The sequence below is a fragment of the Mytilus edulis genome, chromosome 12 (genome assembly GCF_963676685.1).
Source record: "Mytilus edulis chromosome 12, xbMytEdul2.2, whole genome shotgun sequence".
Lineage (NCBI taxonomy): Eukaryota > Metazoa > Mollusca > Bivalvia > Mytilida > Mytilidae > Mytilus > Mytilus edulis.
The window spans coordinates 42,526,466-42,543,152 of record NC_092355.1 but is presented as its reverse complement, the minus strand read 5'-3'; the positions used below and the strand labels follow the sequence as shown (position 1 = coordinate 42,543,152).

The 16,687-nt window shown below is 31.2% G+C and overlaps 1 protein-coding gene and 1 long non-coding RNA gene across 2 annotated transcripts in view; both read right to left on the bottom strand.

Annotated features, from left to right (window-relative positions):
- Positions 1 to 251: 251 nt before the first annotated feature.
- Positions 252 to 2,735, bottom strand: LOC139498512 (uncharacterized). The gene is made up of 3 exons (XR_011657952.1): positions 2,648 to 2,735; positions 1,563 to 2,043; positions 252 to 786 (listed from the first exon to the last, which is right to left on the bottom strand). It is a non-coding gene; the product is annotated as an uncharacterized lncRNA (long non-coding RNA).
- A 7,336-nt stretch (positions 2,736 to 10,071) lies between these two features.
- The window catches only part of LOC139498511 (uncharacterized), a 29,065-nt gene continuing 22,449 nt past the window's right edge, over positions 10,072 to 16,687 (bottom strand). The window contains exon 16 of the mRNA XM_071286934.1: positions 10,072 to 10,251. The gene's annotated coding sequence lies outside the window, so the exon portion shown is untranslated. The remainder of the gene's footprint in view (positions 10,252 to 16,687) is intronic.

Genomic DNA, 16,687 nt, shown 5'->3' with positions numbered 1-16,687 from the left:
GTGATAGACTAGTCCTATTTGTAGAAAGATATTTCATTTATTAAATTCTCTAGCAACACATATATAACAGCTATTGATGAACTTTAACTCCATCATTGGGTTTGTGTCCCTTCTTTTACAAAAGCCATTTGATTTCATGTAAAAGGTTTTCAAATTCATTGCAGAGGACCTGAATGTGTCACATTTCTACATGAAGAACAGCAAAACATGCTGGTTGATTTACTAAAAAAATACAGTAATAAAGAAACAAATGTGATGATTTCCGTTTATTAAGATATAGAGTATCAAATCAAAAGCAAAACTACAATAGAATAAATCATATGAAGAAAAATAGAGAATAAAACATTAACTTAACATCAATAGCTGTCCTCTGAGTAACCTTTCGTTTTAACAATATTTTTTTCCTTTTAAGTAGCAGTAGCAGATAATTATTGCAATAATTTTAGCATTGAGGGAACTAAATAACTTAAACAAAATTCAAAAATTCATTGCTAAAATAAAGATATTTTCTTCACCTGCACGTCAAAATTTCCAGTAAATACAAATGTACTTTCCATTACATAATATTGAATATAAACATAATATATATATAACATGTATAGAACTTAGGAAAAAAAAGGATTTGGTTGCCAGGAATCTGTGTAAGCTTCTTTGAGTTATCATAAGATCTTGGATGTAAGTGAAACCACCAGTTCTCTATCAAAAATATTTGTCCATTGTTCAATTTCATTGTCCATTTTCGTCATCCTTGTCGTATCCATTTCTTGCTGTTATATCATGATTTCACTAGAACAAGAACCAATATTAGATTATTCTCAAACAAAAATAATATACAGAGAAATTTATTATTTTTCATTCTTCATTTTATATTTTTCAATAATGACCAATCACATGTCTTGTATCCAGCTAGGTTGTCTATGTCATAGGCTATTTTGAAGTTATTCTTTTTGAAAAAAAACAACTGGCTGATTATTTACTAATGGTTACCCAAACTCTTGGTGAAGATTGTGGTTTAAAGCAACAACCCCGTAAAACTTTTTTTCTTACATAAAATCAAGTATATCCCCGTAAGTTAGAAAATTGTAAAACTAATATAGCATGAACCACTTCCCTAAAACCATCCGAATGCATCTTAAATTAAGAAACATTGTGTAAAGCAATGAACAACAAACGATTCGATTCTATGGCTAATTTTCTACACAAACTTTCTAAATGTGACGTTAAGAATCTCAAAAACAGCAGTGACGTTACCGAATACGATACTATTGTTAAGGAGTATGGTAAAATTAGTTATCAACGGTACCAGGCTTATAACGTGTAGCACCAGACACGCGTTTCGGTTATATAAGATTCATCACTGACGCTCAGATCAAAATAGTTAGCAAGCCATAACGGGCATAAAGTTGAAGAGCATTACGCATAAATTAGTTCCAACTTTTTTTCAATCTCATCAGTTTTGTTTATTTCGTGTACATTTTTCAAATGGATAGTAAAACATCATAACCAGACAATCCAGTACTGATGGTGCAATTACAGAATTAAAATTAAAAAAATTTTCATACTTTTCTAAGCAACCTTCTTTATAACCATGTCCTGCAAATTCTTACTAGCTTTTACATCTCTAGCTTTTCTATTTACATTTCTCTTTTGATCGCTTTGTAGGTTCTCTTTGAGATTTTGTCGTACAATGTCACTAACATCTAGTGTGGCATCTCTTATCAATCGTCGTCTCTCATTAAACGCATTTCTTTTTTCCCTCAATTGTTTATCTGCGTGAGCTGCTTTGGTGCCTTTTTGTCTCTGGCGCTTATCCTGTAGAGGGCTCTTCTCATTTTGTCGCTCGACACCATCAGGCCCTCTTCTTTCACCTCTCTGTCTTTTTCCCTGCTTATTTACATTTTCCAAGATGTGACTACCTTTTTTCTTTAGGAGTTGTCGTAGCTTTATCCCCTTTTTATCGTTATCCTCTCCGTCTCCCTCACTAAATGCGAGTTGAATTGTCACTATGAAAACTAAAGCAACACAAAGAAGGGACACCTTCATCTAAAATTGGAATTATAAAAATCATGAGAATGCCAAGCACGCCAAGAAATGACAAATAGTAGCAAACAAAGGCAATATACAAACTCACTGAAAATAAAGATAAGCATATATAGATTAAAAAGTTAACATTCGTCCTATATGAATACAATGGCTTTGTTTCAATTATTTTTCGGTCATAAAGTTCGTTTAATTATAGAGCGCATGACATGAATGATATCAAAATTGGAAAATTCATGCAATATGAGGCTAAATTTAAATCAAACGATTGTTAATCGCGATGCCTTATATAGTACAAGAAACTTAAATTTGAAAAACCGGTTTATATTCATGTCGTCTTTTCCTGTGATTTCTGAAAAAAACCCAAAAAAACCCACTTTATTTTATTTTTACAAATTTTGACTTGGATTGATAGTTGTCTAATTGACACTCATACCACATCTTCTGATATCTTTATAAATTTGTATCTTTGAAAGTTATTTTTGTGTATAACAAGTACTAAAATGTCACTTGATATTTTTAGTAATTGTATTTCTTTTTTTTTATATATTTGTTAGTAAATATTTGATCTAAGTATTATAAAGATAAGAAAATGTTGTTACTTAACCTCTACTGTTTTGTTCGTTCCACGTTAACTGTAATGATGAATACAACCCAAACTGTTTTATTTGAGGAATGTGGAAAAATCACGTGACAAGACTGTTCCAATGGGAAATAAACACGTTATATGGCTGTTCCAATGTGGTAAAAACGCAATCAGATAAAAAAAACAATATCTCAAGTTTTGAAATCAAGATTTTATCTTTTAATGACATTTTAATGATCATATTTTGCAATGTTTTAACATAGGTATAATTGATTTAATTTATGTTTGTTAAAATAAATGATTGAATATCCCAAATCATTTAATTCAAACAAATATTAATTGGTTCCTCAAATACCCCAATTCAGTCAGTTAACTTTTAACTGTTCTATCATTCAGCTAACAAAATGTTTTAAAAATTCTTCAAATTATTTCACATACACAGGTTCACAGAGGTGTCAATTTTTATAATTAAAATGGTAATTTTCTGCATAAATACATATATATGTGTGTTCCAACGCTGGTCGTCCAGTTATAGCGTGGGAACCAAGCATTTGCTGTGTGTGAACATTTTTCTAGCTGCATACATTAGTATGAACGTAAACAAACCTTTAAAAAAGTGATTTATTTATGACTATAATTGACTTCTAGTATATTTTATTTCAAATCATCGATTCTGAAAATTTTCATGCTACATCATAAAAACTAATTTAAATGACGACTTGTTATTGTACATTTTTTTTTATATATATTTAAAAATAGCCTGACGTGCATTTATCTTACTTTGATTGCAACACCTCATTTATCTGAAGATGGTAGGCTGATAAACAAAGACGATCAACAACGAACAGATAAGATTTAGATAGTTTAAGTTTGTAAGACATAATCTGTGATCTGGTAAAATCGTCCTGACTAGTAATATATGCTTTAATTCGAACTTAATAATCAACAATCAATAAAAAAAAAAAAAGCGTATAATCTTAACACACGCAATGTGTTACTTTGTTTCATCAAATGTAAATATATCTCTAAACCTTTTTAAATGTTAAGTTTTAAAAAATATTCCCATCTTGTTTTGACAGTCGTGGCATGGATCGTGTCAGAAGTATTAAACACCTAAAAAATTGAGCGTTATTAAAGTGCCAACTTAGATATTTAATCACATGGTCATGATTGTATCGTCAGATGATACATATTAAGAATTCACAAATCGTTAAAAAGGGGAATTCCCTATTGATCCGAACGATAGGATAGTTAAGAAAAACATATCTCAAACTTCGGCAAAAAGGTAGGCAAACAAACATTTTTAGATTTATTAGTTCTTTTAAAAAAATCAAAGGTCTAAAAAAATGTATAATTAATAAATGTAGTTTGTTTGTACCAAAACAATTAGATTTAATTATACCTAAATATCATATACAAATACACTACCTACCCCTCATTTATCAATACGTGTATCAATTTTGTTCAGATGTAAACATATTTTGATACGAATAACTCATGCTCATCTTCCTTTAGACCTTATATGTGTTACTGCTGCTACTAAACTAAGCTGTTAGTTTTCCCGTTTGAATAGTTTTAAATTAATCATTTTTGGGGCCCTTTATATGTGGCTGTTTTATGTGAGCTAAGGTTCTATGTTGAAAACAGTACTTTGACCTAAACAATCTTACTTTTATAAATTGTGACTTGGATGGACAGTTGTCTCATTGGCACTCATACCACATCTTCCTATATCCTATATTTAATTTCATATACTGATTTTCTCATGACAAGATAAAATTATTTCACAAAGTATAATGATTAACGGTCTTGATCATAAAATTGGCTATAACGTTCAGTAAAACATTTCTAATGTACATTGAATGATATTGATCCGAAAAAACACACTGTATTATTTTAGTTATAACTAGGGTTGGTAAAATAGGATCTGTGTTCCCGATAAACATTGTGCGAGTAATGTCAACATGCTTATGGGTCAATGTAACTCATCAAAGATACCACAGTCGAGTAGTCTCAGATATGTACCTTCTGTCATGTTGTATTGATAGGGATTTATTGATGTTCCACAAATCAGTAACACAATCATATCAATCTACTTTTTTTATATTTGGTCCAATAATGTAAATACTGATATCATAAGAAATTAAAAAATCAAAAACTGTGTCTGCTTTCAAATATGCCTACAACCCCCTCCCCTCCCCCTAAAAATAAAAATACCGAACGCCGAGGAAAATTTAGAACGGATAGCCTTTTACATATACAAACTCATAATATCAAACTCATCAAAGCGAATCAAAAACGACTGTCACATTCCTGACTTGGCACTGGCGTTTTCTTATGTACAATCCATCTTTGTTGTATTAGAGTCACAACGGTATTCGTCGTTTGAAATTGTGTATTGATCGAATTGAATTTATATATTTTATGTAACAAGACAGCATAATCGTTTACTCTAGTTATACAAATTAATTAAGGTCTTTAATTGAAATTATCATTGGGGTTATTATCATTATCATTTTTATCATTAACATTATTATTTATTTGTGATAGTTAGTGTTGCCATCACATAGCTATTAGCGTCGTCGTAAAAAATCTTCTTTGTTACATCCGGGCATACTTGATAAAATTTGGACTAACTCGTGGTTTATATTTCGTGTTTTCGTACCTGTCAAATAGAAGTTATGAAGAAACTCATAATAGAAGTACTGCACCTAGATGTCAATTGCTACCTTTTTTACTTGCGCAGCTATCCCTTTAAAAACTGAGAAACTGAGGCGTTTTCGGAATGTATTTTGAAATTATGAAAGAAAGGGCCAACCATGAACCGCCAATAACAGCTAAATGAATTTTCGTATCCATATCGCATTATCGTCAAAAAAATATGTACAATGTGATCTATAGTTTATTTGGATAACGGAGCGATGTTTTCGTTTGTTGACTCTCTCTGCAAATTTGTGTTTCCCCTTCGCACTTACGTATTGCGATTTCCGAATTTTTACGAAAATAGTCACGCTGTGGAAACTGCATACGGAAAACATGTTGCGGCGAATTTCTGGCTGGAAGCAAGCAATATAAAAAAAAGTAAATGTCTTTTGTAGAGGATAAATAAAAGACTTTTCTTCAGAAAAGAGTTTAAAAATATAACTTCTAATAAAAACTAGCCATTTAGTATTAAAAATCATATGCACCATTTCTTTTTATTTGAATTTTCGTATCACTCAATGAACCACCTGAAATTGGGGATTAGAAATGAGAGCCTATAATAGTAACTTAATACTTTAACATAACAGCTTTGATACTTTATAATTAACAGATGCAAATAATCTTGGTGATATTTGTGGTTTTGGGGGTTTCGAAATCATTACCAGATTCAAACGGGAACCAGAAAGGGCATGGTTATTTGCAGTCTGACATTGATGAAGAACACAAAATGTCTACTGATGATTTGAGACAGCATATGAGACGCAATCTACAAAATTTGAAAGACGAGAAACAAAAAGCAATCCTAGAAAACGATTTGAAAAATATACCAGACAATAAGCTAAGAGAGCAAATAAAACATATGGACGAAATCAGAAACACAGGTAAAACAGCTGATTTCGAAGACATGTCTATTGAAGAAATGAGGCAACGTTTATTGACATATTTGGAGATTTTTAAAGATCAAGAAAAGAAAACAATTGCACAACAAAAGTTACAAAGCATGTCTGATAATGAAATTAAAGAACGAATGAAGGGGATGATGGTAGCGGTTAAGGAAAGACGGAAAAGAAGCAAAGGTATGTACGTTCTATTCATATTGTGATTTTATTTTGTAAAATCTTACATGCTTGCAAAGTAAAGAAAAATAGACTCGCAGTCATATTTTGCACAAAACTTTTCATTGCAATTGAAGTTAAACATTAAATCAAATATAAGTTACTTTAAATCTTATGCATCCTGAGTAATATTTTCAAAAGTGTACACCAAAACGACGTGGTTGGTTAAAACTGAAGGGGGTGATGGTAAACATGACATGAAATATAAGTTACTTTCAATCTTAGTGTATATTATAAAAGTCAGCTTATGAATCAATTCTATATTAGTCCTAAAGAATATAGATACCCCAGTCATTACGTACTCCCAAAGTATCAAACATGTTAAATCCAAATCTCGATTTCGTTCTAGTGTATTTTTTCTGTACAAATATATGTTAAGATAACACCACTTATTCATTTATATTAATTATGTTTAATTCAGAACTTCAATTGTGGATTTGTTTTTCATCTAATTTGAAGTAACACAAATGATATCCTTTTCTTTTTTATATAAGTTACATGTTTCAAAGCAGAAGCAAATGGCAAAGTTAAAGCATTTGAACGGTTATAAGAAAGTTATTGTTGTGCTACCTTGATACCGAAATTCTTTGTGTCGTTAACATTGAACATTGAGGATAGTTGTAAGCCTATTTCCGGTATATCAAAAGTAATTAGAAAAAGAATTGTAGGTAACTGAGAAGTATAAAGTTGGAAAGTATGCCATCAATGGTGACGCGCGAGTCAGGTGAACCTCAATTGGACAATTTACTTGATAGAGGGTTGCCGTTGAGCCATGCATACAGAAACATTCAAGAGACGGCTACATGTTAAAGGCCGTACTTTGACCAACAATAGTTTTCTTTAACAAATAGTGACTTGGATGGAGAGTTGTATCATTGGCACTCAAACCACATATTTTTATATCTAAAGCCTAAGAAACAAAGTGCTATCCATCAACATGTTTCGAACACTCTGGAGAAACCTGAGGCTGTGTATACATAACGCCAATAGTAGTAAACCGCTATTCGAAAGTCATGAATTTGATCGAGAGAAAACAAATCCGGGTTACAAACTAAAACTGAGGGAAACACATCAACTATAACAACTAAAACAACGAAACAACAGAAACGCTGAAGTACAAAAAAACAACAACAAACAAACAACAAACGACTATGCAACACACATACAATGACATAGAAATGAACTATGATAACAACTGCCATTTTCCTGACTTGGTAAAGCCTCGCGTGTAAACCGTTGAAAAAGCGTGTATTACACGCGAATATCATGTCACTTGACATGTATGGGTAAAGGACTTTATTTATTCATTATCTGCAACAACCATTCATCGCACTCAATTGGAAAAAAGGTAAAATCACAAAAATACGAGAATAACTCCGAGGGAAATTCAAAACGGAAACTCCCTATTCAAATAGCAAACTCAAATGATAAAACACATCAAACGAATAAACAACAACTGTCATATTCCTGACTTGGTACAGGCATTTTCAAATGTAGAAAACATGGTGGATTGACGAAATTTTCTCAATTTACAGAATCCTTTTAGCGAGTTGTAGAATCGTTCACGCATATTTCTTGTTTAAGGTTACGAAAAATGAAATAATCTTACATGTAGTGATAAAAAAATTCGGATTAATGTCCCGCCCTTTACTTTTGAAAAATATCTATGAAATTGAAACCGTTAAAACGAAATTGTATAATCTTTTATTTTGCAGAAGATTTGTGAGACCAAAATGTGTAAAATAATCGCAACACGCTTACTGTTGTGGAGGATCTGGACAGCATCATTGAGAATTTGTGCTATGAGTGAAAACATATCTCCAATAACAATACTATTCTAAATTGCAAGATATGTCTTTTGTAGTTACATTGTTCTTGTATGTAGATTGTTCATAACATTTTATTCAAGTTTTTAAGATTTTTTTTTATTAAAAGTGTAGTTGCCTGTTTTGCAGTGACTATCAGAGTGATGAGGTCAGCGTCTTTGTGCGATATTCTTATTTATTCTTAAATACCTGGGTGTTATATATATGACGAGCATTATCAGGCTGTTTGTTTGGATGTCTCAAACCATTTCTTACTTACTATGTTATGCTTGGTGTTATGCCTTATCTGCCATAGAGCATTTTAAAGCATAATAATATATTTTATATTTTACCTTTTTAGCAAGTAAATCTAAGTTAAAAAGTAACAAGTTCAATTCGCCGTTTCAAAATGTAATGCATTCTGGGTAATATTTCCAAAAGCGTACACCAAAACGTTGTGATTGGTTTAAAACCGGATAAACAATATAAATTCAAACAATGACGTAACTTTATTTTCGTTTTGGTGTACGAACAATGCGATTACCCAAAGGCCTTTAGATTCTGAAAAGGCGAACTGTGCTGCCTTAAAAGTAAGTCAGCATCCATAATAAAGTATTTTATTAATAAAGATAAGACAAACAAAGCATGTCAGGCAAATGGTTCTAGCTAGGTTTGTTTTAGACCACCATATGAACTTTTATGTATAATTCTGTAACAAGTCTGGAACATGGCCGATGTTCTTAACTCGTTACGTTTGATTTTGTTTGGACTCCCTTTTTAAAATTTATTATTGAGTTCGTAATTTTTTTCATACCTTTTTTTTTAAGAGGAAATAACATAATTTCAAAACATAAACGACAAAATACAATGCTACATATTAATTGATCAGTTTCATGGACAATCACAATAAGTACGCTAAATTGTCCATAAAAACAACACAATGTAGAACTGAGAAGAGTTTCCAGTTGACGGAGTACAAATATAAAGGTTTATAGGTTCATATCAAAGTGATTTTCCTAAAATTGAGCAGAAAAGATTATATAACATTTACATCGTAAACATTCCGGATCAACACCAGTCTGCAACTTTCTATTTTATAACTATTACAAATATCTTGATCAGTTTTGCTGATAGCAGTTTCTGTGTTTCTATAAACGTTATAATTGTAAAATTTCGTTAGCTTTTATTTAGTATACGTATTTCCGGTATTGGTATTTGTTGTTTATGGTTGCTGTTTGCCAGTTATATTCATCAATATCATTGGAAGAAATATAACCACCAAAATGGATATCAGTTATCATTTCAGAGTACATAATTATACAAAATAGTACATTTTTACATCTGAAATCTCGCAGAATACTATTATCAGCTATAGATCTCAAGACTCCCAACAGTTCTTTGGTTTTGTTTTCTTTAGTTCATATTTAGCAGTGACTGTCATATTTTGGGATGAAAATTTCAGGAACTCAATTTTCGGCTCTCCCTTGACACCATTTGCGAGTATGGTCTTGAGGAAGCGATGATAGTCCGTCGGAAGGGGACGATGAATGGCTGGCCCGTGTTAAGAGAGATCTATATCTCTTACACGTTAAAGACATCCTTGTAGATTTCGAAAAAGAGCATGCTAATGCCGCTACAAGGCAGCACTCGCACCCGCAAAGTGAAAAGGGATTTATTAATATAAGTTGCAAAACTTGTTTCCCAATCCACTATAAATAAATATGTTTAAACTAACAAACTGTCATATTTGATATTGGTGATGAGATCGAAATTCAGATGTTTTGTGATCGGGTTGTGCGAAAAGAATAAAAAAAAAACCATATAAATTAGATATGAGTTATTATGAAACGATATGATATAAGACGGTTGATAGACTTTCAGCTGTCTGTCGAAGAGCTAAAACAATGTACAGTAGTCATTGATCTTTCTCCGTCCACTAATTAATTTGAGAATAACGACTTTTACATCATTGTTCTGAGCGAAGGATAATCCAAACCATAAACTAAAAGAAAGAAGAGTAAGTGCTGAATGAACTACATGTGCTTAAATCTTTATTTTACAAATATTTGTAAATTTTTCTTTATTCTGATTTTGTCTTGCTCTACTGTTTAGTTCACCAAAAATAGCTATTTAGGTTGAATTGTTGATACATTGTATTACTGTTATATAGTTGATATCAACTATATATTCATACTCTAATTTAAGATTGGTTGTAAAATGTTCCGCTAGAAGTGTATCAATGATGATTTATCTCTAGCACACCAGTAAATAAAGCATGCATTTCAAGGCGGTACAATGCGACGTAATATATTATACCAAGCTAGCTGCAGAACCAAATATTGATAGAATATAAGGTAAAAGTCAACATAAAATACCCCAATTCTACCCTTACATATTGCACCTACCCCTAGCCAAACAGTTTGTGGTGTGCTCTTCTATCTACAGTTTGCATGCTTGGTTGTAAAACAATTAAAAACGATTGTGTAGTGGTTGGTTTAGAACGAAAAACGATCGAACCAATTAGCCCTGCACTTGAACATGGTCCGAAAGCTAAATTTTCCATATTTATATATTTCGTCTTGTTACAATAACTTTGCAGTAAAGAATATTAGCAACAGGTGATGACTTAATCCTGACGCTACTCCAATATTATTAACACATAACACGCAAGTTCGCATTTCAAGAATATAATGTTGGCATATTTTACTTAAAATTGTGTGTGAAGCAATAGCCATTCATTTCTGATTTCAACATCAAAATTGAAGAAAAGTTTTTCTTTTATTATTCTTGGCCAGTGATAATTTGCAAAACGCCTTCCAGTTTAGGATTTTTTTGCACCCACTTAACACAAGGCTTTACTATATGTCTTTCAAAAGCTTATTAACGGTACTGTTTGATATGCCCGGTCGTAAAACATTGTATAGTTCAATTTTCGTTAAGACAATGATAAATGTGATCAATACACATTCCAAATGGTTGCGAAAATTAAACAAAAACCCTTTGTCCGGTTTTTGTGCGATTCAATTTTCCAAAAGTTTATATGTAACATGATACAGTAATTCCAAAGAAAGAGGTTTTATTTGGTTGGCAGTATTTCAAAATAAGTTTACAATTTTTAACAAATCCTACAAACATTATCAAATGCTCTGATAGCGAATTATATTTTTTGGGATCGGTATTTGAATATTCATATTCGAATAATTGTATGGTTTAAGGTGTATGAATATATTTTCCTAAATTTAAGATGCATACATTGATTAATATACGTGTATTGTTTTTGGAACTCCGTCCATTGAGGAGATTGTGGTTGAATATACGAGCTACAAAAAATGTGAATGGGGTAAACATATGTTTTTTCCCGAAGTGGAACTCAGTTTCCTTTTAAAGAAATGTTGAAATTCAAACTTAACTTTGCGACTTCATAGGTGGCATCATTGAAATAAGTAACCAGCGTTTGAATTCACTTTGTTGATATAATGCTGCTGCGTTTTATTTTGTTTATAGACGTATTAGACATGGTGAATGTGTTAGATTATGAAGTTTACTCTATTTTTTGTGCTATTTTCACATTTCTTGATAGGTATGAGAACAGAATTTCTCATCTTTAGTCAAAAATCTGTTCTCGGCAATGATTGGTCAAATTTTCATTGTTTCGTCTGAATTTCCTATTGTAGTTCAAGCAGCCAAGACTACAAGTTTTTCTTATATAAAAACTAGTAAGTGAAATCTGAGAAATTTCAACTTTATTTTTTTTATTTTTATTTATTTTTGCTTATATCCTCGCTTTTTCTATGTGTGTTTGGGTAAGATCATAGTCGAATTTCTATTTGAAAATATATTCTATGCTTTTCCAGTCCTGTATATGCATGACTTATTTGCCACTGGAATTATATCAACAACTAATCAACCATGTAAGCAGCCATCCAATAAGCTAATCAATAACTTTAGATCTGCAAATGACGAGAGATTTCCATATGATATCTTGTTTAGCTGATTGTAGGTCAAGTAGTTGAAGTGAAATCATGTAAAACTTAATATAATGATAGCATATTTAAAGTTTGATTTCAACGGTGATGCTGGTTTTTCAATGGCGATTATACCATGCGTGTCATGTTATACAATTTTCTAAAGTTTTCTTATGAAATTTTCATCCCGGAACGAGAATCGAACCAGAAACCTTTGTTTTTGTAGTCTGATGCACTAAACACTACACCAAGGCTATCTAAACACGTGTTATAGCACACTATGATTTGTGAGGAATTCGACATTGAAGTCTCTATAATAATAATTTTTTTCTCGTTATCAATCAAACAGTTAGTATGAGAGTCTTCGTAGGATATCAAACTGTGAAATTATTTTGTGTCGATATGCTCATTCTCCTTACTGTTTTAAACTTTAACACCTATTACAAATCTTGAGGTAAAAAATTTGTTAAAATGTCCTTTCTGGTGAGTGTAATATTAGTGTATGTAGTGTCAGCAGAATGTAGATTCAGTAATAAATTTTGTTGAGTTTGTCAATAATGAATTATTGATACTAAAAAAACCTGCGTACATGTTATATATCTGTTATGAATATTACACTAAATAGAATGAAAATTTATTTTCTGTACAAAATATATTAAAAAAAATATAAATTGTTTGGCCTTGGGAAATCACTCAACAATCAGAAAATAATTTTTGCTCCGGGAAATAGTCAGGAAGAGATTCTTAAGTGGAAAGTACACTACGCTCAACTTAAACAATACAAAAGAATACCAAAGGGAAGCTTCATCTGACGGCCCAAGCGTGGCAATGGACCAATTCCCGTGTGACGGTGAACTACAATTTTGTAGGTGTTGAATTAAGGTTGTAGATGGTTTTGTTTTTGTTTTTTTAAACACATATACACGTTTTATTCCTAAATATTTCCTGTATACAATTACATAAGTCGTCCAGGTAACAGATTAAGGTCCCTGTTGACAAAATCAGCCAGCTATCCAGGGGTAATAGAAGGCTAAACATGTAGTCCATTTTATACCTTGGATTTATAATCAGTTTTAGAAATATATCCACATAATGTAAGAGGCATCCAACAGTTCTATCCCCTTTATTTTCAACATAGAAAGTAATTTATTAGATACTCAAACAAAAGATGTACATTCACTAAAATACATATTACAGACTATAATTTTTTTTTATCATTTTTATATGTATATATATTTATATTGAAAAAAATAGATATTCTTATAAAATAAACCAGACAAAAAATGACTTTGCCTCTAGTTAATACTATCCTCATTGCCTAAATTTTCACTATCACCGATTTTAATATTGTCTTATCAGAGTAGGTCAATGCCTTTCTATTAAAGAACATTTTTTAGTTTGTTTTTCAAGTTATGTTTCCAGATATTATAAGTATATTGATGTGCTTTAGGCGTTTTGTTATATTTTATTGAAATCCTAATTTCCATAAAGTCTATTTTGAAGTTTGAGATGTTAAATAAAAAATGCGTGGAAAATTAATGAAAATAATGAATGATAAGTGAAATATTTCAAAAGGTGCCAAGAGATTCTAACAAAAAAGTGATTAGAAATCAGATGAGTCTAAGTGACCCAAGTACTTATAGTGGGGATAACCCCCTGAATCACCTTCAATAAGTCAACGAATACTAAGGTAAATAAAAGAAACAAAATACATATGAATATAACATGCATTTATCACGTCCATAAATTCAATACTGACTATAAAATCATCAATGATAAACAGATTCATCGAGCTGCTGTTGTGTATGTTTTATAAAGATTGGTTGCGTGCGAATATCACGCATATAACAATCAGAAGACCAACGACCTAACGTTTTGTTATGTGATACACTAGGTTAGCTTTACCAGCTGCGGTATCAGCACCATTTCTAAATGAATGACATGAAAACTTTTAAGGATCATAAGTGCATAATTCTAGAACATGTCTGATTTTGTTTAAAAAAATGATCTTTCCACGGGTCAGTATTTTGATAAACCAATATATATGTTTAAGAGATCTCTAAATATCTTTTAAAACACGATAAGGACACATCTGACTATCAATTTTGTGTAGCTGAATATCTAAACTCTTACGAAATGGATAAGATTTTTACTGTTTGAAGTGAGGACGAGCAACGTTGTCTGTGAATGTAATGTCTTATATACATAATTAATTGCGGGTTCAAATTGTTTGGATTTAATAACATTTTATTTTTCCGCATCGGAAGCAAAAGAAGGAAATAACTCTAGCTGTTATAATGGAGTCAATGAAGTTTGAAAAATTCATTTTTGTTAACTCTTTATAACTTTTTTAAAACATCAAAATTAATTGGTAGCCTTACTCTCTAGTTCTTATTCTTAAATCATTTTACAGAATTTAGGATGAGTGTAAGATAAGGAAATGGTTTGCCGTTCGATAATTATAAGGGTTCATTTTCCTCTCGTTTCTCCAATTCACTCTTTCTCCTTGAAAATTCTTTGCAATAATAAATATAGAAAATATGGTGCAGATAAAATATGGATGATGAATAAGGATAATATCAAACAACTTATAGATTTTGGAAGAACATATTTCTAAATAAGACTAAACTGGAGGACGCTTTCCATGACCAAATGACTGTCAATTGAGGGGCCAGCCTATTTGTTTTAATACACTTTAAAAAAATTAGAATACAATTTTTTTTATGAAAAATGGTCTGAGGCAGGAATATTTGTGGTCAATGATTAACTGAACGAGAACAATGAATTTCCTTGTTTTTATCAATTTAAAGAAACATGATATTCCAACAAATTTTCTTCAATTTTATGGTATATATCATAAAAGTCCAAGTAATTGGAGAAAAAGAAAATCAACATTACTTGCGATAACTTAGACTATACGAAGACAAATCAGGAATCATGCTTATAGTTTTTTCAATTATTTTTGACTACATGAAAACCCCATAAAATTATAGAATCAATGAATAGAAAATTTCATATGGTAATAGATCACTGGGATCCTTTTGTGAGCAACTTTTCGAGCAAACGAAAATACATGTCCTCCTTGTGTGTTAACTCTGGTAAGAAAACTTCGTGTTAGATCTTCATAATATCCCCTTTTTTATATTCTTAGTAAATCATTTAAAATATGTATGAAATATTTGCAACTGGTCTTTACTAAATCAACGATTTACTCATAAACGCATTGTTATAAAGAGTATGCGGTAAATTGTATTGTTTGACTAGTATCTCAGATCCGTTTTTTTTAAGGACATACGATACAGTTCCAAGGGAGGTATCATTTTTCATCAGATGTGTAGTAAATACGTTTTTTGCTAATAACTACAATGGACAGAATTTAGTATTATGGTAAACCATATGACAATGCTGTTACATTGATGTAGATAAGCATCATTCAGCTTTTCTGTCATCAGGGTATCGACTGTGTTCTGAAGGCCATTCACTAATTGTGACATAGTGTTGAAAGCAGCTACCAATGTATTACTCTTTACATTTTCCGTACCAGAAGAAGTATTGTCAATGCTTTCACGTTTTTGTGTTTCTGTTGCGTATCAGATGGCTGCTGCACTTACAGTGTGTTCGGTGTTTTCTACGCGAACATCGATGTTATGTTACCAAATGTTTTTATATACATTTGTAGTTTTAAAAAACGTTTAAAGAGATTTGTAGGCACTTTGAAACAAATTTTAGAAAGTTCATCCAACATTTCGGTTTTTGTTTTCTCAGAATTATTTTTTGTCGCAACCTTCTCAGTAACATATGTCAGTAAACGGGGTTTTCGTTACGTTGGATTCAGTTTTTATACTTGGAGGCATACTTATAGGTTTGTAAACAGTATTTTTAGAATAAGGTTCAAAAGCTGCTGCCACAAGGAGCAATAACTAAGACTGTCATTAAACTTATGTCTCACGTGACGCGTTAATCATCTAACTGGAGGCACGCAACTGTATCTAACCTCTATGTTTTTCGACCACTCAACCGATATGTAATGTAGAATAACGATTATGAATACAGTTAAATGGATTATTTGGAAAAGAAGGAATATAATCAAATATCAGTCTTAAAGTTTTTATTCCAGTCACTTGATATCATATGCAAAACGGGAACTAGGCAGTTGAATTGAACCTATGAATATATCATTATCTTCGAAAAAGGAAATGTTGGCAGCTGTAATAAAACTTCTAGTAAATACTATACATTAATAAGTAACACATCAATTTCGTTCATGATTTTTTCCCTTTTTAGAATATTATACATCCAATAACAGAAATATAGAATACACGCATTTACAATGTCGAGCATGTGACCTATAAATCACTGACCGCACTTTACAATGTAATTCATGTGTTAAAAGTACAATTTTAAATGTCAATTATAAATAAAGGGAATATATAGATTGTAGTGTGTCTTTTAATGTATATTATCTAATGTAGA